General features: G+C 48.3%; 1 pseudogene; it reads left to right on the top strand.

The window, feature by feature from the left end:
* The first annotated feature begins 7,373 nt into the window (after positions 1–7,373).
* On the top strand, positions 7,374–16,348 carry LOC144138989 (uncharacterized; annotated as a pseudogene).
* Positions 16,349–24,045: the final 7,697 nt, after the last annotated feature.

Here is a 24,045-nt window from a genome sequence, read left to right as displayed (position 1 = left end):
CACTGTTAATCTTCCTTGAAAATGAATATTTATGATTTTAATGATGTTTCTTGCGGCTTCATATCTGTATTTCCGCTGTTCGGCGCTTGTTGTGCCTAAACTGTTTCTTTTGTTGTAGTTCCTATTGTCCATGTGGTTGATTGTTTGAACTGTGTTGTCAAGAACTGCTTTTTTCTTCGTATAATTTAGTCCCCCCCCTATGTAATGCCCCTGGCCTTTAGGGTAAATAAATAAATAAATAAATAAATTCTAACGAAGAAGAGAATAAATAAATAAATAAATAAATAAATAAATAAATAAATAAATAAATAAACAAATATATATATAAATAAATAGATAGATAATAGATAAATAAATAGATAGATAAATAAATAAATAGATAGATAGATAGATAGATAGATAGATAGATAGATAGATAGATAGATAGATAGATAGATAGATAGATAGATAGATAGATAGATAGATAGATAGATATACAGGCAGACAAACAGACAGACAGACAGACAGATAGATAGATAGATAGATAGATAGATACATAGATAGATAGATAGATAGATAGATAGATAGATAGATAGATAGATAGATAGATAGATAGATAGATAGATAGATAGATAGATAGATAGATAGATAGATAGATAGGTAGATAGATAGATAGATAGATAGATGGATGGATGGATGGATGGATGGATGGATGGATATAGATAGATAGATAGATAGATAGATAGATAGATAGATAGATAGATAGATAGATAGATAGATAGATAGATAGATAGATAGATAGATAGATAGATAGATAGATAGATATACAGGCAGACAAACAGACAGACAGACAGACAGATAGATAGATAGATAGATAGATAGATAGATAGATAGATAGATAGATAGATAGATAGATAGATAGATAGATAGATAGATAGATAGATAGATAGATGGATAGATAGATAGATAGATAGATAGATAGATAGATAGATAGATAGATAGATAGATAGATAGATAGATAGATAGATAGATGTAACTTTATTAGGGAAAGTGGTGGCTCAGAGGCCTATAAGAATGGTAGGGCGGAAAAGGAGAGGGTAAAATTAAGTCCGGCTGAGAATGTCAGCCTCGCGTGCGAAGTCCGAGTGGCAACGCAGGACTCGGGCTGCGTGCGTGTGCTGTGGTGGCGATCTCCAGTACTCGTACGTAGGAACTTGGTGGCGATGGCGCGCACGAATAGCCTCAAGTCCGGGACACTCCCATATATGATGCTGCATAGTGGGGCGGACCCCCAGGTCGCATGTTCGACAGGTGACGTCGGGATGAGAGGGCTGAGCGTCTGCAGGTTGCTGGCGTCCACGACGAGGGATGTAGGCTCGCCATTTAGCAATGACATCATCGGTGAGTGCCGCTCAAACTCGAGCCTTATGGATAAAAAAAAATTCCCCCGCATTTCCCCGAAGGGGAGTATGAGGAAGTGCGAAGCACGGGGTGATGCTATGAGGGGGAGTTTGTTGAAGTTTGGTGGCATTTTGCCCGTTAGTTACATTAACACCCCCTCGTGATCACGTTCGGCTTAACACGCCTCGTTTGTCCCTCTGCGGAAATCTTGGTGAATTAACGTGTATGTTCGAGAGGAGAAGCGCACCGCACCGCAGCGCACCGCAGCTGCGAAGCGCCGACCGGAGTGAAGGGAGAGGAGGCGCAGTCACGTGAGAGAATGCAGAACTAGCGGGTTTGTAGTATCACGTGTACACCACGCAGTTATCAAGCCGCTATTAGCGGTGAGATCTTTGAGTGGCGCCCCCTGGCTCTGACGTCGGCTAAGGGATTCGCGCCGCTGTCGTCTGCTACACTCCGCTTGTGAGGGGCAACAGTGCCTGGGCTAGAAATCACCCGCTTCGTTGCTGTAGTGCGTTAAAAGGCGTATTTCTAGCGACTCAGTTATTTTGCCACCTTCTGACGCATCTGAATAATTTGAAGCTGTATCCCCCACAAGTTTGCAACACACGAAGAGATAGAGAACAACTTTCTTCAGAGTATCGGTCAGAAGGTCGTGTGTAACTCGTCCTTTCTTGCTTATTCGCGAGGACCAGCGATCAGAGCTTCTCGATATGTATTCAAAATGCGTAGGCTTCCCTGCAGTATTTTTGAGATGCTCCTATGAAGACTCAACAGTCTAATACTACGTACCAAGCAGCGGCCTCTACACGCTCATCGCACAGCAGGAAATAAAGCGGCTTTCTTCTGTTTATTTCGTTGTTGTCTTGTATCGGATTAATGTTTCTTGCTTTTTTTTTTCTGCCCAACGCATTAATTTTTCTGCGCCGTCACCAACTTTTTATTAGGAGGTTTCGGGATCTTTGGGAGCCTCACAAAGGTCGTGTGGATATTTCCTTCATTTTGTATGGCATACATTCCCTTCTTGACGAATTGGCTTTCATTACGGCTGCGTGCCAGAAGGTGCATATCCGCAGCGTGCTTTGTTTATTCACATGCAAATACAATGAGAAGGTTTGTGCTACGCCACCGCGATCGTGCCCTAAACAACGTGGTCCACAGTACTCGAAGGCGGCTTTTGTGCTCCGAATTTCTATCGTAATTATATCGTTATCATAAAGAATTGACTCTCAACTCGAACAATGATGACATGATTACGGTGTTGAAGGCATGATATACTCCCTAACTAACGTAATAAATAGTATACCTGCCTATATTACAAAACTCGAAACCGAAGAATTCCAAGTAGCTCTTTATTGCTTTTCAACCCTTCCAGGCGCGAAGAACAAATCCTATTCTACTAGGGATGGCGTTCTATGATTTGAAAAAAATTACTTTTACTCTCTTGTCCTGGACTGAGAACCCGGCCCACCAACCAGATCGATTTAATTGTTAAACAAAGTTTTACCCTCCTCCTCCTCCTCTTGAGTGCAGTTTTCCTATAACGGATATCCGAATATCGGGAAGATATGGCTGTGCAAAATGTTCAGAAATATCCCTCCAGGTCTTAACAAACATATATGTGTTACTATAAATTTAACGAAGACGTGACTCGTTTTGCTGAATAAACCTCCATACTGGTTAGATGCCTGGTATAGAATCAGCACGCGCGTATATACACACTGGGTTATTTGGAACTCAACCTACAGTTTTTGCAGTCTATAGTGCATGTCGGCAAACTTTCATTCCTTGACAACGTAAAGTGATGTGACAAAACGCGTTCGAGCGTTCGGCAAGGTTGCAAAAGCTGTTTTACCTTACATATGATTACCGGGAATCGTGATGCCTTCTGCCAAAGCCGATAGCCCTGAAGGCCTAGAATTTGTTTTGGTCTTCCATTTTCGCTGTTGTCGGTTATTAGCAGCTGACTGTTCCTTTTGTTCGAATGCTTACATGAGAAGCTGACGCCTAGCTCCGACTCTTCGCGCTCCGCACAGGACCGGCTTCGCAAGGAATGGGGTGACGCCGGCAATGTTTCTCCCGTAGCGGTATCCAAAACTATACTTTAATTGATACCATGAGCTAGTGTGTATGCGATTTTAAGCCTATTATTATGATAAAAAGTTACCCACACGCCAATTCTGGTGCGGACAAGCATCAGACGTTGACCGAGCGCAAAGAAACAGCAGGGAGAGCGATCCTGAGTGAAGCAGACGACAAATGCGAGAATCCCTAAGCTGACGTCACGGAGGCGCGCTTCGCAGCGCCGCCTGTGTTCGCGCTCACCGCCAATAACGCCGCTGAGTCGCCAACGCACGCCGCTGACGACGTAGTTTGAATGCGTTAAAGATATAAGACGCGTTACTAACACTGATATCAACGTTGCGTCCGTGGCTTAGTCGGTAGAGCGTCGCGCTGCGGCCGCAAAGTCCGCAGATCGAAACCTGGCGCCGGATGCTGTTTTTTTTTATATAGTGAAGTGGCCTGGCTGGCGCGCCGAGAGAGGGTGTTGCGAGCTGGAGAGTAGTAAAGGGGCTTTAGGAGAGTAGGCGAGGGGGGAGAGGAGCCGCTATGCGAGCGCGACGATTCAGGCTCGCTTAAGAAGTGCATTCGCACTTATTGCTGGCCAATCTCCCACGTGGGTATGTGCCATGTCAGCGGCCAGGCAGCGCGCGCCCATCTCCCCCCGTTGCTAAGGAAGACGAAAAGCGCGCGCACCCGCAGCTGTTGCTATGCGGACGGCGGAAGGTTCGGGGTCGCTTATAAAGTGCATTCGCACTTAAAACCTCGGCGGCACGCGGCACTCCACTTGGCAATAGATGGGGGTCAAGAGGTAACGATGCGAGGGTCACTTGCCGTCAGCGTTGCTTCAGGAAGTCACGCTGGTCGTCAGGGTTCTGGAGTGGACGGGCGGGGTGCCAGCGACGGCGAGCGGGAGTTGAGAAGCGCGCTCGCCAAAGCGTGAGCAGCCTCATTTCCGAAGCCGCCCGCGTGTACAGTAACCCAGGTCACATGTAGGTCCACGTTGGTTTGTGCGGAAAGTGCACGCAACTGCTCTTAATTTGATGAGTTAGGCGGCCATGCCGTGGAATCTGCTGTATGTTTTGATGGCCTGAAGGGAATCTGTGTAAATGGTGAGGCGCTTCCCTGGGGGAAAGGCGCCTTGAGACTCTTGTAGCGATAAAATTCCAGGGCCATATGAATAGCGTGCAACTCCAGCTCACAAGACGTGGGGCACTCGTGATCATTGTACTGGAGCACCAGGCCACGGCGCACGTCACATTGACTGTGGTAGAAAGCAATGCCTGCGCGGTGGGTGGTAGAATCCCAGGAGGCGTCTGTGAAAATGGCCCCAGGATCGGCATCGGCACGGGCAGCCTGAGGGGATCGCTGGAAAGCGTGGGACGCTTTGATAATTTTTCGGGTATTAGGATTGAGCCGGTAGACATTTTCATCCTCCCATGGTGGAATCTTTGGGGGAATGTTTGGCAAGTCGGTATGGTGCACGGGGGAGTCCAGAAATAGTAAAGGTTGACCAGAAAGAGTCAATGCGCGGCGCATTGAGTGATTACGCCTCCACTCTTCGATAGTCGCAGCTATTGCAGGAAAACGAGAGAAACGATGGAGCTCTTCTACTCACGCGTACCGAGGAAGGCTCGTAATAACACGCATGGATGCTCGGTGCAACACTTCTAGTTGTTTGGTTTGAGCCTGAGTGAGGTCAAAACTCGAGTCTCCGTATCAGGCGCAGGAAGTTAGAAGTGCTACTACTAACATGCGGGCGACCTTCGTACCAGCACCCCCACTGCGATGGGAAATCCTCCTAATGAGGTGCAGGAACTTCATCCATGTAAGCGAGAGCTCTTTAATTAATTGATGCGTCGGCACCCCCGTTCTCGTGAAACGGTACGCCTAAGATGCGAACCTGGCGAGTAGGTGATCTGATGATTAGTTGATCCTCGAGCTTCAGACTCACTTTGTCTCTTTCTTCCTGTGACCCTCCTAGGAGAGGGTACTGAGTTTTCTCAGCCGGTGTGTGCATGCCAGTCTGTGGAAGGTAAGCGAATAAAGCATCTACGTTAGTTGCCCTGGGTTAGTCCAGATGGTGACATCATCGGCGTACATAGTAAAACAAATGCCCGTTGGCTGGTTGTGAAGGCAATTTGCAAGCCGTCTCATCACTAGATTGAATAGGGTCGGTGAGAGGATTGCCCCTTGGAGCACTCCTGCCCTATTTGTGTAGTGACGTGGTTGGCTACGCCCGCTACATATTTCGAATGTGCGGTCATGCAAGAACGCTTTTACCATGCTGACGATTCGTGTGCCGGGACGAGCTTCTTCCAGTGTTTGAATGATGGCTTCGTGAGAGACTGTGTCAAACGCTTTGCGAAGGTCTACGGTGAGCAGGATGCTCGGTACACCGCTGTGCCGGCCGCGGCGCGTGTTTGCCAGACGTCACAGGAGGTAGAGGCTGTCTTCTGTGCAAAGGTTTGGTCGGAATCCCGTTTGCGCTGAATGGAAATAAATAAATAAATAAATAAATTGTAGTGGGGTTTATTTAGACAGCCAAGGAACCGAGGGGCTCAAGCGACGGAGACCGAAGGAGCTCGAGGAGCCGAAGAAGCAGGGGCAGCCAGAACTGAACTCGATCACGCTGCGTATGCTGCGCCCTTGATGCGTGGGGATTGTCCGTGGGGATTGCCCTGCTTCAGCTTGAATTTCGGCCTGAGCTTTAATCCCTTGACCTGGACCTCTCTTCTTCGTTACAAAATAAATAAATAAATAAATAAATAAATAAATAAATAAATAAATAAATAAATAAAAATGCTGTTTTGTTATGAGAGCCTCAAATTGCGCTAAGAAAAAAAAAACGCGCCAATGCGCCCTGTGAATGTGGTTGGGCCGCAAAGTTGGAAACGGCACCCACGAGGTTTAACCATGAGACACACCTTAAATTCACTCACGTAGCTCTACAAATAGTTAAACCAGGGAGAAGTGAAATGCACTTAACCACAACCTGTATTACTTCAAAAAGATATTCTTGGTCAGGTCGATGCATGAATGGTGGTTGGTTGAGTTGTATTGGTGTAGCACATGAGTGGAAACTGTTTTTGTAAAATTAAACGAAGCTCAAACCCGGCGTTGGAGGATCTCTCTTCTCTGTCTCCGCCGCCGCGGACGGAGGCGACGAGATCGGCCGCAAAAACAGAAGAATAGGAGGAGCTGGAGAAGGAGCAGAAGCAGGAAGAAATACTTCTAATGACATTTTTGAATGGCCCAGACTGCGGCCCAGGGGAGTGGTTCCTTCTTCACCGGAGCCCATATGCAGTCCGCGCTGCCTGTGCCCTGTCCACCAGCTGAAGCAGGGTAGGCAGAGGGGGGCTGGACAGCAGCATCTCCCATTGCTTTTGCTGGGTATTTGACGGAAAAAGAGTAGGGTGATCAGGGCTAAAGTCACACACCCCGCTTATGTGGCGGATTGTTCCTACTTCTGAGCAAAATTTACATTCAGCGTCGTAGCGATTCGGGTGCAATAAGTGAAGACGCGTCGGGTGTGGGAATGCGCCGATTGTATGAGCCGTAGGGTAGTTTTTTGTTGTGTGGAAAGGTCAGGGTAAGGCGAAGGTAGGGTCTGTCTCTGAAGGCGATAAAGCTGTGGTTCTGGAGGTAGCCATAATGATGGCGTACTGCTGCCCTCCATGTTGGGAGGCGTCTGCGTCGATAACTGCGTGATCACCACCGAGGGTGAAGTTGAGCGCATGAGCCCGTGCTTTTCTGCGGCCCTCGTTGTGTGAGGGGTTCATATTTATAAGCAAAGGGAGCATCTTTAGTTCTTGTCGTCAAGAGTCCGCGAGTACATCAAGCGGGGTGACATTCTGTGCGGCCCAGCCAATATGGTGAAGGATGCGGCGACCTGCCGCAGTTGTCCTGAGCCGAAGCTTCTGGTTAGAACGATGCCCCTCTATCAGCTCTTCCACCGTGTTGTGGAGCCCCGGGGTAAGCAGAATCTTTGTTGACGCACTGATGAGAAGACCAATGGCCTGCTCGACCGCCTTTCTAATCATTATATAAATGATCTTAATGTCCTCCTTGCCGAGAAGAAAAGAGGGGTTGGCGAAAGTGATTCTCGAGAGGACAAAAGCTTAACTTAATCAAAAGGTATCGGATTCCTTGAGGCCTCGCAACGTAGTGGCAACCCGCCTGATGATGTGTATGATTTGATACTGTGTTTGAGGCGCTGCAAGGATACGTCACTCCTGGTGTTGGCCTGGGGATGTAGGTCCAAGATATTGTTGCTGGGGTTTGGAGTGATGGCCTGCCCATCGAGGAGTATTGTAATGTGTTACTTGGTGTGCCGTTTGGCGTGAGGGCGGACGACCAAGCGCTGTGAATTTTTGCAAGAGCACTGGAGGCCACAGGGTTCAGCACACTGGCATACTAGAAGTGAGATGCCACGCGTTGCTATGGCCTTCCTTAAATTTTTGTAACTCCTAGCACACGGGCAAGGCTCGCACAGGGCTGCTAGACGTGCCGTGGGCGCAGCGCACAGCGGCGCCAGAGATTGCGTGACTCTGTCACATGGCGTTCAGCGAGAATTCAAGGGGTAAACCCTAATATGTACTGGTGCGTGCACCACCTGTCTTCCGCGCCTCCGCGTGGGATCGTAGCTAAATCTGTAAGACAAGGGGATCTCGCTTTGTTACTCCATTAGTTCCAGGAAATTCTTTTATTTGTTCGAGGGACTTTTCTGATGACACCAACAGTCGCGAAAGAACCCTTGGGGGTTGAGGTAAAAAGCTTTGCTTGAAAACATAATGGCTGCACAACATACAAGTTCTTGAATACGTCCCGGGGGTAAGGCACTAAGTACTAAAAAACTGCATAAGTAATAAAACTTCAGCTCTTTCCTGCATGATCGTAGAAATGACAATAACAACGACTGTATCGTTCCCTTTCTGTCTCCCGTCCTTTGCGCTGTTTTCGTTCCTATAGTTTGATACTTAGGTGCCTATTTGGATGGAATGTTTCATGGCGAACGACGTCAAGCAATAATCAAAGCTTGAATACTATTTTTTTGCAAAACAATACGTATTTGACAAATACATTACATCCCATGAATTTTAGGTATATACACGGAGGCTATCACCATAAATATTTTTGTGAGGGATTCCTTCCGCAAAACGCGGCGATTAACACTCCGTCGACGTAACAGCCAGCACCAGAGCTAATTTTTGCTGTTGTTTACACTTTCTTACACTGAGATGCACTTGGTGATGAGAGATCATTCTGGGTAGCCTCTGTTTGTGTGTCACATGAAACCAGAAGTACTGCAGACAGGTTTCTTATGCTTTATCAGAAGTCATGCGTACGGGTCTACATTAAAAGAAGTGTTGAAAACACCAGAGAATAAAAGCAGCGCTTGGGTGTGTCTTCCACTTGTGTGCTATTCGTCTGTTTTGCGCTGTAATCACTATAAATTCTTACATACTTCTGCAGCTTAATCAACTGCGTTACCTCTATTGAGGCCAGCGTTTAAAGAAACGATTTTATCCTCTCCATACGCTCTGGTTGGTGCTAACCAAGGCGTGTGCGGGAACTTCTAATTGGAGGGCTGAATCGAGAAATACAGAGACGGCTGAACTAGAAAAGTAAGATTTAGGTAGCCGAAGACAGATGCCAACAGTAGCGACAAAGCATGAGATGGGAAACGTGGTCGGACCGCCCTGATAGTTCCGACAGACTTAAAAGTTTTTAGAGTCGTAACCGCCTTGAAGTGGTGGACTGAACGATGCACCTACCGCGTATTTAAAGATGGGACGCCTGTTATTATTTGACGTGAGAACGGAAGGAGGGGGGTTGTATTAAGAAATAACGCGAAGCGCATTCGCAAGTACAAACTACAAACCAACGGCCGCTCCAGGAACAGGGCACACGCGAATACCGCATAGCACCTTCCTCTGTTTCTTTCTCCCGTGCTATGTATGGGCCGGATCAGCACACTCGTGAGTACGATAAACATTGGCCGCTGCTAATTGAACAGTTGAATTCATTGTCAAAGCTGGCAACCGGAACAGCCAGTGATGACATCATTATTATTTCCTGCCTAACTCAATTCTCTCTAAACGTCCAGTAAAACCTCTGAAGAAATTGGCCTTGTACTGCACTGCATCCGTGGCGCCAGACAAGGAGCCAGTTCCCATGGAACTCCCGGAGGATGGCGTCTGCGACTACACGTTTTTTGACTCTATGTACCATGGACCCCAGAAAAAGTTCACACTCCAGGACCCCAATCCCACTGGCGTCTTTGAAACATTTTTGAAGAGGGCGGACCAGCGCCAAAATACTAACTACGGAGTCGGCATCAACCTTGCGTGAGTAGGCCCAGGTTTTATATTGCCAATTTAAGTGTATCTTCAGAACGGCTTTCGCGCAGTTATATTGGAGGGTTCCGGAGGGTTACTGCAAGGAACTGCAGAGGGTTAATTCAGTGCCTATCAGAGTAAAAAATTGTGTGTACGCTGATTTCACTTATTCAAACCAGTGCGAACATCACCAAGACGCGTGCGAAAACTCGGCACGCGACCCAGGAGACTGCGATAAGCATGTAATCTATATTAACTGTATAAAAGAAAACTTTTAAATACCACAAGAAGTGTCGGAAAACGCTTAGATATAATTTTAAATTACATTATTACGATGATACCCCAAATTCAATTTAAATGTTCGACCACTATTTTACAACTAAACATTTAAGGTTAACACCAAATAAAGCATTGCTCTGAATTATAAATACAATAGAATTATAATTTGTCAGATGAAACTCGAGAACTACATCATAAACTGCCGTAAACTGTCTTTGTTAGCGGCAATGACAGACTTACTCGACTTTTCTTACAACACAAGTTCAGTGACAAAAAAGCTATTATCATGATAACCTCATGGACAGATTTTTACCGTAATTAAACGCTCATTTACGTTGGGTGGCTGATAATGGGTACGGAAGCTTGACAGCCATAGCTGGAGACTGTGATTGGCTAAGGCTTTGTGCTGCTGAGCACAAGGATGCGGTTTCGATTCCCGGCAGTGGTGGCCGCTTTTCTGATGGAAGCAAAAAGCAAAAACCCGCATGTGTACGAGGTTTCGCCTCAGAAATAAGATCCCCGGGTGGTCAAAATTAATCCGGAGCTTGCCCCTACGGCGGGTCTGATCGTCAGCGTTGCGTCGGTGCGTTAAACCCTACAATCAATCAATCAATCAATCAATCAATCAATCAATCAATCAATCAATCAATCAATCAATCAATCAATCAATCAATCAATCAATCAATCAATCAATCAATCAATCAATCAATCAATCAATCAATCAATCACTCAATCAATCAATCAATCAATCAATCAATCAATCAATCAATCAATAAAGGTCGCTTTTTTGTTGTCAGCTACGGCGACGATCCTATCCTGGAACGTTGCGACTATTGAGTGTAGTGAATGCCTTCGTGTAACAGTGAGGCCCCAGAAGCCTCACGCCCGACGTTGACGAGTTGGTTTGACGCTACCAGTGTTGACTGCAGGGTGCGGTTCTTCGTCGATTAGAAGCGCTGTTCAAGCGGTGGGCGGCTTGTAAACGCTTGCTCTTGCTGCCAGCGCAATTCTAGTTCACTTTTTCTCCTTTCGCCATATAGGTATTGAATAAATATTTCGACTAGTAGGTTTTTCGGGGCACTGGGATTATCAAACATGAGTCCGACCGCTCATCTAGTTCCGATACCGGGAAATTTGGGGCCAATACAGCTGTGGTATAGCAGCTGGTAACCGATGAGGAGCATCGGTGAGGGTACCGAAAAAGGCTAGCAAACGGCAGGTTTGAGTACCAGTAAACTGTTCTATTTTCGAATGCTTTGAAGGCGCCTGTCTGCAAGCAGATATATGCATGTAAAGCCCTCAGCTGCAGATTTTTAGGCTTAAAACCAATGTGCTAAACATACCACAGCTATGCAGCCTGCCTCTCCACTTGTGTACAGGTAAACTCAAGCATTACTAACGTGTTTTCGTCTATTGCCTAATGTCAGTTTGGGTGTGAAATGATGGTGGTTTCAAGCTGCACCTCAATAGTATTGTGAAAGCAGTAGCAATTTCAGATTCCTTTAATCTGTTAATACTTGTTGCATGTGCCTGCTTATTCTGTACTCGTTTTGTTGCAATACCAAAACGGTGACTTGATGATAGGGAACCGTTCGCTTGGGTTGAAAACAGGGTGAATATACAGTTTGCATATATTTCTTAACAGTTATACGGTCACAAAGACAGTACTTCTCAGCTTTTAAACAACCGAATCATGTTCCTTTACCGTGAAAAAGTACTTGTCCTTCGCACTAGCCAGGTGGTTTTGCTCCAGCTTGGACGCTGCAGACGCCAATGGCGGACTATTTTTCTGCGCTGTATTCGCCCAAAAAACTTTTCTTAATGCTTGTAAATTAAGAATAGCAAATGGGTTGTCGAGGGCTTTACTGCAGTGTATTGATGTGTTAACCAGAGCCATGTGTTAACACTCTTGAGGCTTTAGTCGTGGACTCGACTAGGGCAGGCGCTGTCATCAACGCTCAGTCGGAACGAACTAGCAGAACTTAGTTAATGCGAGTTTTTTTTTGGTCTGGACTGTTTCAGGAGCCAGTAGTTTTAGCAAATGCATTTTTTGATTGCTGTTTCGTTTTTCAACCACTGTAGTATTCTTGTGACAGTATTATTTAATTAGGATGGTGTATTTTCTGGTTCGCTTTTTTTACGGTCAGCCAGGTCAGGGCTTTATAAGCTACACATCATAGCACTGCAAATGCGCTTGTCAACTTTGCCCCGTTGCAATACAAAATAACGTACACTCGGCGGCAAAATAAGCCGGGGCACGCGAGCGCGTGGCAAAACGCATCGCCGCGCCGTCTGGCGTTGCACTTCTGGTGTCGAGACGTCGATGTCTCGACGGACAAGGGCCAGATGGACAAGGGTCATGGGCCCCTCGCAAGGGTATAGGCAGCTTTCCAAACGTGTATTCCCCTTTCAAGGGCCCGCAGTGGACCAGGGACGCCAGTACCTAATAAAGAAACCGGGGGGTGCACGGCGGTACCAGGATTTAAACCCGGTACCTCCCCCATCCGAGACGAGTGCTGTGCCTCTGAGCCATCGCTGACGTTGCGTAGGAATGTTTCTTAACATACACAGCTCTGAACCGCGCCTACATCACGGAGGAAGGCTGAGCTGAACTATCTTTCGGCTGAGCCGCACTATGCTGTAGCCACGGAGTTATTACCGTGGGTGAGAGTTCAATCTTAACACCTCTGAACCGTCGAATATATCTTGACCGACGCATGCGTATTACTTTTTAGAGGCAGTTGCTGAAAAAGTCCAGAAAAGGCATGGTAAAGAACAAGTTTTGTGTGTGATTTTAATGCCATGCCTCTCGAGCGGTGCCAAGCTGCGAATCTAAATCTACAAATCTAGTATCTAAATGCAGCTACCAGTTACTGTCCTTCTATAATACCCTATTTTTTATAGGTAATTTAGGCTTGGAGGACCTTAACAACATGGTTTGGGATCTCTCTACGTTAAAGTAAGCCAATCCCCAAGGGGGTTTTCAGGCACCACAGGCGAGAGGAGAGTCAAACAGAAATTTGAATATAAGGTTGAGCATTATTTGAGCCCCTCCTCTTTCCCAATAGGCTGGAAATCGCCTACTTAGCACAGTGAAGACCCACGTCGTATGGTACCCAAAATAACCACAACGCAACATTACCAGCAAATATAATCTCTGAACTGATTGCCATCTTAAGAAAATATACTTGAACAAATCGTCACAGTCTTCCCCCGAATCGTACATGTCATTCTGGCAATAATTGCGGTAAACAAAATAGGTTTAGGTGGTCAAGTAAGTTCAAACAGATTGAGACCTTCACTCAAGCTTAAAGCAAACTTTACTTGTAAATTGATATATTATACAATATATGAATGTATCAATTTAAAATTTTCCGGTTTCTCTGTTAGTACGAAGCTGTGGGTCTGTAGTTGGTCGAACATTTCTTCTCATAAACAAACGAATTCGGGCATGACTCACCGGCTCTCGCCCAAGACGCCAAGCACATGCGCCATGCTAACCAGGCATAAAGCATAGAGCTCAGTATTCTGGAAATTTTTTTTTGATTTATTTATTTATTTACAAGATACTGCAGGCATGAAGCCCAAGCAGGAGTGGTACAGGCAATAAACAGGAAAAAAAAAGAATATGAAAAGGCATCAAGCCTAACATCACATACATACAACAACCAATTAAGCGGGATTACATGACTTACATTTTGCAAAAAAAAAGGGGGGGGGGGAGAGAAACATGGCACTGAAGTAAAGCAATGCAACAACACAATGATACAAAACAATAACACAAAACAAGCGTCCAAAGCGCATGACGGATGTTAAGGCGCCTGTGGACCATGGGCTTCCCCCATTTTTTGTTGTAAAGATTTGGTTTGCAACTGTTATAAAAAAAGGCGGTTGTCATCATTCGAGGGCAAGCGCATGCAGACTAGGGAGAATCCAGCATTTGCCGCCATAGCCGAGCGAAAAGGCCAAGTCAGCCGTGATGACGAGAAAGCTTTTACCCTAACCCATCAGAGTGCGATGTCGGTCATTTCTTTAGTCAGCACCTTTAGTGGAGCAATTTCGACACTGTGAAGTTAGGATTTTATTTTCTAAAATGTTTATGTGCTTGCACCCTTGGATCCTTTGTGCTTCTAGGTTTGCCAGTGAAGCAAAACAAGACGTGAGCTCCACAAACGGTTTGAAGTTCCTTGAGAAACTCTGGAAACGAAATATTGTGGGATACGGAGGCTTGAGCATTACCATGTTCCAGCATTCGACCCAAATAAACCCGGCGAAAGATGCCTTAAAGGTCAGTGACAGAGCAATTGTATTCAATAAGAACTGCTAAAACGTTATTTTCTTCTCTTTGGGCCTTCTGTACAACGCAGAATTATTGCGAATGTTATGATTAAAATAAAATATCGGGTCACTCCCTATCCATACAGCGTAAGCTGCTATGATCCCCGAGTATGATTCGAGCGATCTACGTCCAAATGCTATGTGGGCTATTGAAACGTTTGTGCAATCGCTCCTTGGGGGAATGGTAAAGCCCAAATAACTGCTTTTGTTGCTTCAAACTCCACTTACGATACTTAGCCGCTAGGCCAAAGAGGTAGACGGTAAAGACCGAATAACTAACCAAAGGAACAGTGAACAGGCTCCAGGTGCCAAAACAGAGCGAGGCGATACAGTGTGAGGGTGTTACAGATACGACGAGACATGCGCCGCTGGCTGGCATAAAAAGGGAAGCAACGGCGGCCGCTCAACAATAAAAGCCTAAAAGTGATGAGCAACCATTTTGCCTGGTCGGCAGGGCGGGTCCCCCTCGGTAAAACCACTGGTGCGCCCTGGGCCTAAATGGAATCCCAACACGGGAGGCTTTCCCACGTACCTAGCGCAATGAGGCCAATATTTCTATGACTTGATTGCGCGTGTACTTAAAATCGTTCGACAGCGAGCAATCAATAAACGAAAAATGCCTCCAAATAAATACAATGTCATTAGTTACCACCAGCATCTCTTCTAGCCGTCAGTTATAAAATGCACAAGAAGCTAAATATGCAAGAAAAAGATATGAGGCATTGTCCTCTCTGAAGGTTGGTGATCAGTGAGGCTTTTTATCACTCTACTACTCAGGGGTGATCCAGAATTTGAGGGAAAGGTGTCAGAAAATATCATTTTCAGTGAGCGTGGAAGGCAGTCGTTCCAAGTTGAGGCACATGCAGTAGCTATAGCTCCTTCTGAGAGCACTCTGACCCAGTGTTCATCTCTACACTCAGACTGCTTCATCTTGTAAATAGCATCTGTTGAGAATTGAAGAAGAGGAAGCTTTTGGCACACAGCGCCACACTATAATCAGCATTGAGAGGGCTAGGCAGGAGCGGCGTGAGTACGATGCCTAATCGCTGCTTGCTCTTGCAGTTCACATTCTGGCGGACCCGCCGCGGTGGCTCAGTGGCTAAGGCGTTGCGCTGCTGAGCACGAGGTCACGGGTTCGATTCCCGGCCGCGGCGGCCGCTTTTCTGATGGAGGCGAAAAGCAAAAACGCCCGTGTGTACGAGATTTCGGCGCACGATAAAGATCCCCAGGTGGTCAAAATTAATCCGGAGCCCTCCATTACGGCGCGCCTCATCGCCTGCGTTGCGTCGGCGCGTTAAACCCTACAATCAATCGATCAACATTCTGGCGGGCCGCCCTGCTGCCGTGTTCTGCTGCGCAAAGATGGTGCTTGACCCATCACCGTGGTTTGCGCATGCGAAGTTCGCGGACCCTCCGCGCGATCGTATCGACGACGTGCCCGACGTACCGGTTACGCTAGCTAGCCCTACCTTTGTCTGGGTGCCCCTCTTGCTTGTCGTGATGCGCACAAAGACCCCTGGAAGACGACCAACCCCTGGCCACTGACGTCATTCTCGACCCGTGTAAAAGAAATTCATTCCGTGATCTTCTTCAGTAGGCTAGGCAGGAGATACGCAAGTACGATGCTTGCTCTTCCATGCTCTTTCAGTTCACCGTTTCGTCCGCCGCCCTGCTGCCGTGCTCTGCTGGGCCAAGGATCCTGCTTGACCCATCACCCTGGCCTGAGCATGCGAGCTTCGCGAATCCTCCGGGCTATCTTATCGAAGACGCGCCCGGTGGACCGGTGATGCTAGCTAGCTCTATCTTGGGCTGGCTGCCTCTCTCGCCTGCCTTGCCGTGATGCGTAAAACGACCCCTCGAAGACCACCAACCCCTGGTCGGTGACATCATTTTCGCCCCATATAAACGGACGTCACCGGTGTTCTTCTTCAGTGGTCTCGGCAGGATAGGCGTGAGCACGATTCCTAATCGTTAGTTGCTCTTGCAAGTATGTGACCTCCCGAATGGTGCGTGTTTTAGAAGCGATGATCATTTTCTGCTGCTCGTGCCTGCCAACGAAGGGTTATATCCCATTATTCACACATTGCGCTTTGCTTACATCGTCTTATCGTAAGCGGTGACGAACTGAACCCGGGAACTCCCAAGGAAAATCGTTCTAAGGTAAATAATAACGCAAGCGACCCGGTCACAGGGCCATCGACCCGCGCCAAGTCAGCTTCCGATTTATGGGTGTCCGCCTCTTTTACAGACGTTTCGGAATCACTCGCGGACACCCTTTCGCAGATACTGGCTGGTCAAAAGGGAATTGCGGGCGATATCGCTGATATAAGCAGTCCTTTGATGTACATTTTGTGTCTCTTAAGACGCGCGTGCCTGCAGTCGAATCAAAGCCAGGGTCTCCTCATGTGAACAGTTTGCCTGAGCCGGAGCGTACTGAGATTTCGTACCTATCACAAACCGTATCTATCCTTGGTTCTAAAAACGACGAACCAGAAAACCGCTCTTGAAAGAACATTATTGCCCATGGCTTGCTGAAAAATCAGAGGAAACTAACGTTTCTTCACTCGCGACCGTTGCGAAATGTTTTAATCAGCATTTGGAAAGGACTTCCCGTCTACTGACCGCTGTCAGCGAATCGCTACTGCCAGCAGCGATCATCCACGTCCGGTCATACTTAAAATGTGTAATTTCGGAGATGAAATCGATGTCATGAGCAATGCTACAAAGCTAAAAGGTTTTGATAACCTCATTGTGGAAGATTACTGTGCTCGAGTACGTTCGTTACGTAAGAAACTTTGGGAAGCCCCCGCATCTCATCGTAGCAATGATTGTAATGTTAAAATATGGTTTGAGCATGTTTACTCGTCATGGCTGGGACACGAACCTCAAAAAGGTCACACAAAGTCGTGATGAAATAAAGCATCCCCCGGCAGTGCTTGTCGCCCTGACCTGCACTTAGGCTACAAAATACCCCCACCCCGCTTAATCGAAACGTTATAAGTACCAGTAATAAATTTCCAGACATTCTTGCACTTGTCTCTTCATATTCTACTGATGTAATTGGGATCACCGAAACATGGTTACATGACGGCATTATTGATCGAGACCTACTTGATTCATCGCAGTTAGGTGAGATAGCTGTGATATGATGAAAGTTGGTAGAGGTGAGATAGACGCAGTTAGGTGAGATAGACGACAGGCCTGGAGATCGTGGCGAATCGTGGCAGCCAGAAGGAATGGGCTGGATGACGTGCCAAACGGTACGCGGGTCATCCTCCAGGGGACAATGGGGGACGCCGGATTATCTCGCGTAGGCAGTCGTTCCACCCAGAGGAATCTCAACGCGTCGCGATCTTCTGGTCGAATCAGCAACTGCAGGTACGCCTTTTTTATGTCTGCGACGATGACAACAGGCTGACAACGAAAAGTCATGAGCAGCTGACCGACTTCGACCCCAAGCTTCATGCCCTTGCAAAGGACGTCGTTTAGGCATGGCTGGCCGGCTGTATGCGAAGAAGCGTCGAACACTACTGGGAGTTTGGTTGTCACTGCGTCCTTTCGGATGGCGGCATGGTGGGGCATGTAATACAAGTTATCGCCTGGACGCTGCTGTTCCGCAACTCGTTCCGCGTGGTTTTCGTCAAAATATGCTCGAATTGCCCTGTCATACTGCTCGAGCAACTCCGGTTGTTCCCGGAATCGGTTCAGTTACGTTCGCAGACGGTGCTCCGCGAGCTGACGATTGTCGCTGCCAGGAGGTAAACCAGGAGCCTGGATCATAAGTGGTACTTGGTACCGGCCTTCGATACGAGTGATGTTTCGCTCGAACGTTTCCATCGGGCTATCCTGCAGCGTTTTTTCGTGACTGGGGTGATCAATGCCAATGGCTTCCAGCCGCCACATGGCGGACGCGTCAAAGTCCAAATGTCCGGGTGAGGTGCACGACAGGAACATGGCACTGGTAAAAGTGCGGGAGAAGCATGCGGGAGAAGCGAGCCTTCCTTGAACGGTCCAGCCTAGAACTGTTTCTACCGCTGTGAGGTCTCCGTTGATTCTGTCCACCCTGCCCGTGGCCACCTACCAGTAGGCGTCTGACCCAACCAGTACGCTGATTTCATTTGCCTTCCATGTGTTAGGCTGGAAGGCGTCGGTAATGTCGTACCGCTTTTCTATAAGGGTTTTTACGGTCGCGGTGTCGAGTTCCGGACTCATAAGGGAGCAGATCTTCGGAACTTCTAAAGCTTCCAACACGACCGGCCTTCCACGAGCTTGTCCGCGTAGCGTCACCTGTATTCGCCGGCACTGTAGAACCTTGGGTGACTTCGCAGTACCAAACGTTACTAAGGATAGGTCTTCCGTGCCGAGAACCGTGCATTTCAGGGCCCTAGCCGCGTCCTGGCGAATGAAGGTGCGTTGGCTGCCAGTATGTAACAGCACTCGAACAACAAGGCGTCGCCGTACACCCTCGGCCAAGGCTCGGGCCGTCTGGAGCAACACTGACGTTGCCCCGGAGTGTCCGCTCGAAGCCGTCATGACAGCAGGTGCGCTTTCTCTAGCTTGTACCTGGCGTGTTGATCTGGGCGTGCTGCTGCCAGTCGGATTGAACAAGTCGCACAGGACGGTTAGGTGGCGCCGATTGCAACTGCTGCAGGTCAGGTTGCGGGAAGCTCTGCACTGACGCGCCACGTGGTTGCGTCGGCCGCACCGAAAACAGCAGTGAGCGTTGCGCAATCGCGTCCTCTTATCGTTCGCCGACATGTCAACTAGGCAGTCCGCCACCTTGTGACCATGGCTGTCACACAAGGGACACGCTGGTATTATTACGGACTCAGACTTCGCAGTCAAGGCCGACGCTGAGGGGACGGGTGCCTCCGGTTTTCCTGGAGAGATCAAGTCGGCATTTTGGACGGATCGACGAGCTGCGGTGGAGGGAGGCTGTCCTTGTCTTCCTTCCTCGCGAATTTCGATTTGAATTCTTAGGAATTCCATCAGCTCTTTTACCTGGCCAGCTCCTTGTTGCCGCGTCGCGGATTCGTCCGTTAGCCCCTTGTACATCTCCTTAACCCTCTGCCGGTACATTAGAATCAGGTCATCCGGCAGGCATCGGAGGAGCACACGGTTCAGGATCACGGCGTATGCTCTCGCGGAACTCCCAAGGCTTCGAGGGCGCTGACACGGAATTGCACTTTGTCATACATTTCGCGGAGCCTCTCGATGTCCATTGAGCTTCTGATCGGCTTCGTTGCCATGAGTTGATCAATGTGCTCATTGATGAGCAAGTCTCGTCGGCCGAACCGCTGAACCAAGGTCTTCACCGCGAGGTCGTAGTTCGCGTCAGCAAGCCGGATTCCCTCAATGGCTCGTTTGGCGTCGCCGATCAAGTATGTCAATAAGTACTTGAACTTCTCAATCCTCGGCAGCTCAGCATTTTCGTGGATCGTCACACTAAAATGGTCCCAAAACGCTTGCCAGTCGTGCAGATTTCCCGAAAACGCTGGGATCTGGAGCTTGGGAAGCATAACCGTCCGATGACGTGAAGCATGCGTGTGCCCGCCTGACGCACCCGTGGGAGCAGTAACTGGAGCGGCTGTCCCTCCGCTGGCGCTGGAATCGGTCGCGCTGGGCACTTGCTGGGCGTTTCGTAGGAGGAAGCGTGCTTGAGATACGGCGTAGGATATCTTGCGGGTATACTCGGCCGCTCCTTCGAGCTCCTGCTCCAGCCCGTCGTCATCCGTGGCATCGGCGATTTTCTCGTTGAGGGCGGAGAGCTCAGGCTCTCGCTGTACGATGTACTCGACGTGGGAGCTCAGGGTTGCCGCGTCGGGAGACGGCAGCTGCAGCAGGTCATTCAGCTGGTTGAGCGCTCGCGTGACGCCGCTCCTGACGACGCCACGAGCCTTCCGAAGGCGGTCGATGGACGAAGCCATGCGGGTGATGCTCCGAAGGGCGATTTCCCGGGTTGATCGGCACCAAAGATGTCGCGGGAGCTACCGCGAGTCACGGCCCAGAGCCCTAGACGGAGCGATACGTGTTTCTTTATTGGCTGTCCTCGAACAACTCCCGATGATGATCGTGGCACGTGCTCACGCCCGCTTCGTCCCTCTTTTCTACAATACCATCGTCATCCCAGCAGTGGTTGAGGAACATGTCGTCAAGGTTCGCTTCTATCGCGCGCTGTTGACGAGAATATTTTCAAGCTCGTCTTCGTCCCGCGGCATCAACCGGCGCCGACGGGCGAGAGATGCGAGATTTGTAGCGTGTGTTACGTACAGCTTGGCAAGTCATTCCAGATGTCAGTAGCCCAACGAAGCCACGCCGCCGATAACTCTTGTGAGCGTGCCAGGCTCTTAAGTGTCGCGCTTGCACTGAGGTGGCTCTCCATGACCAGCCTCGAGGGGAAAGCGTTCACACTTCAAGGAAAGAAAAAAAAGCGAGCTTACCTTCTCGAAAGCACGACGAGTGTCTCGCGACATAGAGGTTCTTACAATATACACTACAGAGGAATCTGGCGCTAGCGTTTATGCGGCTCACATCAAGGCCGTCTGTGTCGTCATGGGCCGCCATTATACATTGCGCTCGCATTAGTTTCGTCATTGGCTTGGATTGAAACGTTTTAGTGACCGCAGATTTATACGAAGTGCCAGAAAAACGCGAAGAATAGTGTGCAATTATGTGATTCGAAAATGAAAACAGGCTGTTTTAAAACTAAACAAAAAGGAAGCAAAGCGTATGTTTTCCAGAACGGTTGTGCCTGCTAGTCCGCAGGCCACGTTTGTAGTTACGAACAAGGATAATATTTTTGGGGGGAAACTTATTAGGGACTCTGATTTTATTTACTTTACCATTATTTCACATAACCAGTTGCTTGAAGAGTTTGGAAAGTTTTTGAGCGTGCTTATTAAAACGTTGCTTTCGTGGTGAACCGGTGCACCGACCGCCAACTAGTTTAACAAGAACAAATAAAACGTGGCGTTAAACAGTCGTGCACGATGACAAGATAGGGCGCATACAAGCGCCCGTGTCTGTCGTATCCACGTTGCCGTATCTTGTCTTCGAAGAAGTACGTTTTGTTTCTTCTTTTCGTCCGCTACAAATTTCGCGGCGGAGTATTAATTACCCACTCAGTCATGCGTCCTTCGACTGTGGCATGAGCAACGTCAGGTGCGATCACGCACTGCCTGCAGTTTCACCGAACACGGCTACCACAGAACAGGGAGGATTTCGGCTTCCTGGTACCTCGCAAACGTGTTAATGCATAGTAAAGAAAGCAAATCCCAAAACCCGCTCAAGAATCCAATTGTCATGCCAAGCGCAAGCCAAAAAAGGGGCCTTCCCATGAACCCCATGGCTTACAAGCCGCAGTGTCCTCTCTAGTATACTTACTAAGAAACTCTGTCTCGCGACGACGTCTCAGTCACCGCGCTCTCTGAATTGGTAGAGAGCAGAGTCATGTTCAACCAAGACGTTGATTCAATGCGCCCCGTGAAGCAGTACTTTAAAGCAAGCCATGAAATGACGCTTACCTTCTGTCACGCTATCTGTGTGATAACACCGAACATGCCAAAGATAGAAGAAAATGCCGCAAATGGGGCGCGAAGAAAGACTTTTACCGCGCACCCTCCATGCCATCGTGGAAAAAATACTCAGAAGAGGCCCCCGCATCCCAATGCATTGCAAAAAGTGTGAAGGGAGTGTCGTCATTTTTCTTGAGCCCATAGACAGTGTTGCTTAGTTTTTTACGGCTGCGGCGGCTAAACCTGGCAAAATGCCACGGACAATTTTTTACGGCGTTTTGACTGTGGCTTCCTCGCTACGTTGGAAAAACAGTGCCGCAGCCGCTGGGGCGTCGTCGTCGTCTGCAATATGTTAAGTACAGCTGATTTCGCAGCATTTCTTATACTGCCATTTTCTTTGTGGTCTAATCTTCTTTCGAAGGCAACATCGGATGGTTAATAATTGGTGTGGTCAGTGAGCATAGTTTCCGTTATCTTGTGGCGATGTCTAGTCGATTCGCGCAGCGGTTTTCCATCCTTGTCGGTCTGCCGGTGAAAAGGTGTCCGCTGGCACCTTCGGCCGCGTCGACCCACTTTCTGCAGCGATTTTCTTCAGTTGGGAATCTATTCTCAACAAACACAAGGCAAAGCGAGGCAGTGAAATAGCGCATGGGCGAATATACTTACCGGTGGAAAGTGATGCCCAATAACCGAACCCACGAAAGCTATCGGCAACCTGGCACGCAACAGTGAGGCATCTTGCAAACCACTGCATCCATTTATTCACGTGAAGTGAGATTAGACAATTTTAGTTTCACGAGTGTGCAGAGTTAACGCAGACGGACGTGAAAAGCGTCCGTAGTCCACGCGCATGTAGTTTGCAACTCGTACGTGACGCATGCCGCGCGTAGGGTGCCTGGATGCCTAGCGCCATGTACGAACAGACAGTAGCCACTCGTGATCCCACGATACTGTTGCTATAATGACGACAAACGCTACTTCGCCAGGCTTAAGAGCTGAAAAATCGTCCTTCTATCTCAAAAACGAAGGCCGTTATTTGATTGAAACTTTGGGTAAGGGTTAGAATGGGCAAATTCAAGGCGTAATCAACAGTTTAGAACATAACATCGTACCGAAGAATGAGCGACTAAGCTGTTTTTGCTGCGAAGCGGGAGGGCAGGGCACCGCCATATTAGCCAAATCAAACCGGAAACAGCAGAGGAGAGTAGGAAAAAGTGCGGGGCCCAATGGGCTCATCGACTTGGCGGGTGTGCCTTCACAAACGTGATGTCAGGGGCTCTCGTAAACATTCTTTCCTCCATGCTCCATGCCCAAGCAAATGCAAGTTACCATGCGCGATGGATGAATGCGGTGCCGTATGAACGAAGAGTCCTAGAGAGCAGGAAGCGATGATGTGCGGTAACCAGTGCCACTGCTATTGCAGGCCACGTTTGGATTTTGTATCTGCGATGTGTCGTAGAGAAACAATAAAGCCTACAACCATGCATTGTATTTGTTTATTTATGTTTTGTTTTAACCGCCCCGCTCCAACAGGTTGTGTTATCTGCGTCTCAAGTGAAGCACGTGTTCAGCTGTTTCTTTGTTATACCGCATGGATTATCTCATTAGATAGGGAGATTGATGATTGTGGGGGTTTAACGCGCCGACGCAACGCAGGCGATGAGGCGCGCCGTAGTGGAGGGCTCCGGATTAATTTTGACCACCTGGGGTTCTTTATCGTGCGCCGAAATCTCGTACACACGGGCGTTTTTGCTTTTCGCCTCCATCAGAAGAGCGGCCGCCGCGGCCGGGAATCGAACCCGCGACCTCGTGCTCAGTAGCGCAACGCCTTAGCCACTGCGCCACCGCGGCGGGTATTAGATAGGGAGAATGTTTCACCCTAGCGCCACTAGCCTAGACTAGACTACTTTGAGCTGCAGTGTTCTCGATGTAATTCGATGGTTCGAGAAACACCCGCACCAAATATAAATGCCCGCAGCACAGACGCCGTGGCTGAAATAAAATGTGGGGCGGCATTCGATTCGCCGACACCCTCCCGCGAACGTCACTTTATTGACACCAATAAAGTTACTTATTCATCCAGTAGTTAGGAAAGCACAGGTTCGCTCCAATAAACTTTTTTGCCCTAAAGA

The sequence above is a fragment of the Haemaphysalis longicornis genome, unplaced genomic scaffold (genome assembly GCF_048455015.1).
Source record: "Haemaphysalis longicornis isolate Haplotype H1 unplaced genomic scaffold, Haemaphysalis longicornis Haplotype H1 scaffold_5, whole genome shotgun sequence".
In the NCBI taxonomy this organism is placed as follows: Eukaryota; Metazoa; Arthropoda; class Arachnida; order Ixodida; family Ixodidae; genus Haemaphysalis; species Haemaphysalis longicornis.
The sequence above is the reverse complement of the archived record's forward strand: the minus strand, read 5'-3'. Positions and strand labels throughout refer to the sequence as shown.